Source organism: Triticum dicoccoides, chromosome 3A (assembly GCF_002162155.2).
Source record: "Triticum dicoccoides isolate Atlit2015 ecotype Zavitan chromosome 3A, WEW_v2.0, whole genome shotgun sequence".
NCBI lineage: Eukaryota > Viridiplantae > Streptophyta > Magnoliopsida > Poales > Poaceae > Triticum > Triticum dicoccoides.
Window position 1 is genome coordinate 134,032,038 of NC_041384.1, and position 2,789 is coordinate 134,034,826.

Here is a 2,789-nt window from a genome sequence, read left to right on the forward strand (position 1 = left end):
AAGAGTATTTCATCAAAGATAAGGTACTTCAGTTTAGTATGATCATTCGTAGTATATCTGTGTGTACACCAACATGAATAAACTTTGTTGTAGGCATACTTTCCTTTTCATGTGGAAGAAAATCATTGGATAACAGTTCTTATGCACAACAAGAAAAAAGAGTTTCAAGTATTAAACTCTACTGGTAAATGCAGCAAAAGAGTTCTTGCAAAGATTGCTAAGCTGGTAAGCTTACAACGTTACATAAAACAATATATATTTCTTCGAAAAGTACTTCATATGGATTTGTCAATTTTATTTCAGAGGGCAGAGATAGCTATTGATACAAAGGAGGTGAATGCTCTTATTGAAACGGATCATCATGATGTATCTTCCTGGCCAATAAGGGAGTACAATATGCCGTCACAGAAAGACGGGTATGTTGCAAATGTTGAATTAGTATGTACTTGTATGATCCATCAATAACTGACTTGTGGTTTCTTGCAGAGTCTCTTGTGGTCTTTTCGTGGTGAAATGCGTTCAACACTGGGACGGAGATGGTTGGGCATTTGAGTTCGATCAAGATGAGGTTAATGCTTCAAGGGGACGCATTCTAGCTGAAATACTTTTTTCAGAGTGCAACACGAAGGAAGTAGTGAAAGAGAAGATCCTCAAGATCATGGAGACCAAATGAGTAGGAGGATGGGGTGTTGGCTATTATCTCCACTAAATAAATGTGCTGTTGTCGGTATCTTGATACAATTTACATATTAAGACATCTATATATTTGCAGTGGTTGGTATTTGCTACAATAGTACTCTTATCTGCGGCATGGTTTAGCATGTTTCGCAACTAAATAAATGTGATGTGGTCTGCTACAATATCACTCTTACTTGCAACATCGTGGGTGATGATTTTTGAACATGTTATGTACGCACTTTGTATTATGCACTGTTTGCCATTTGTCGCAACTAAATAAATGTGATGTGGTCAGTGCGGGCTGTTGTTTGCAGCCGCTATTTTCTGCCAAAATAAAGTGAAGTTTTTTTTTAAAAAAAATGCCCGACCACCGCTGCTGGGCCCATAGTAGCTTACGGAAGCTACCCAAATCAAGCCCAGAGGCGACTCGGGCGGCCGATCGAGCGCACTAGCGGGCCCAGCAACGGGGTCCAACGGGGCGCACGGGGATAATACGAGGAGTTCGAAAGGGGGGGCGGAGGCAGCTATTTAAGCCGCTCCTGGCGCCCCCCCGCTTCCGAGGTGGGACTAAAACTTGGGACTAAAACTCCTACAAAGGGGACGAACGGCATACCGTATCTGTTCATCTTATACGTGCTATCAAACACGACCACATCTCCGTAGTCCTGATAGTCCCTCCGCGACTGTGCATCGCACCAGAACATACTCTTCAGTCGCCCTTCCTTGTCACGCACATACTCAAAAAAAAAAACTCAGGGTCCTTCTCCTTCCTACTCCTCATAATGCCAACTGCCGTCTCTGCATCAACCTTTGCAATGAGCCTCATTTTTTCTCTGCAACAAAGATTGTAAATGTCCCTCCTGATAAGCCCGCACTTATCGTACGAACCGTATCTGCTGATGAAGTTGTCCATTATAATAAGCTTTCTTATCCCGGCCGCTTCCATGGCCAATATCTCGGCCCTCTGCCCATCTCCAATCCGTCTGTGTGACCATAAAAAACAAACCTCGTCGGGCCGAGCCATCGTGTGGTTGTGATCATCCACGAATGATGCGACGAACCAAACGCCACGTTCTCTGTCCAGCTTCACCACCATATGTGCACCGCAGTCACAACGAGTCTCCGGTCTAAGCCTGCGCTTGCGGCCCTCCATGGTTATGAACTTGCTCTGCCTTCTCCCAGCCCTGGAGCAAAGAAACCGCCGGTACCGGATCATTCCCGAAGCACCTCGTTTCACCTTCTGTTTCCTTATGCTAAACCCGTGTTCTCTGGCGTGATTGTTGTAGAATATGTATGCATCCCCTTGCGACCGAAAGGTCATAGCCATGACCTTCCAATGTGTCTCAAGCATCTTCTGCTGCCTTTGAGCCTCCTCAATATCGATCTCTCCCTCATCGTGATCAATGCTCGGACCATCTGACTCCTCCTACAACATTCATTTCAAAATATATATGTCAATTATTATCATTTAAATCATACTATTGATCCATGTACAACATCTATCAACTAACCTGGCTCAAGTTATCTGCAAATGATTCCTGCCAACTATGTTGCACATTGTCAACATCCACATCTTCCTGGAAATTTGTACACAAAGATATACAGTTAGCCATGCCGTACTTTGCAATTTCGAAAATAAAAAAAATATACGGCACTTACGTTTTCGCTATTTGCGCCATGTTCATTATTATCAAAATCCTCCGGAGGTAAGATATCATATGACGAGACGGAATCGTTGTCGCTGTTGTCATCATCTTCGTTCAAGTTATCGTTATTGGTCTTAGTCACCTTATCAGTACCATTCTCGTCCCTCCCGAATGCAGATTCTTCGTCCATGTCAACACGCCTAACTCACAGAACTGCAAAACATCGTGTGTTAGGTTTAGTACAATGCATCATGCCCAAAGCAACGCTAGTTCTGTAAATCATGCCCTAGTCCGTAGAGGAGGCGCTGCGGCGGGAGGTTTTGATGAACCCTAAACCCTAAATCCGTACATGCATGAACTAGCCCTCACTTCTATCCAGCGGCGAGTCTACTAGACAGGCTTAAACAGGCTCAAGCCTACCCTCCAGAAAAACAATTTTTTTAGTACTGCTATTACTACTTTCAT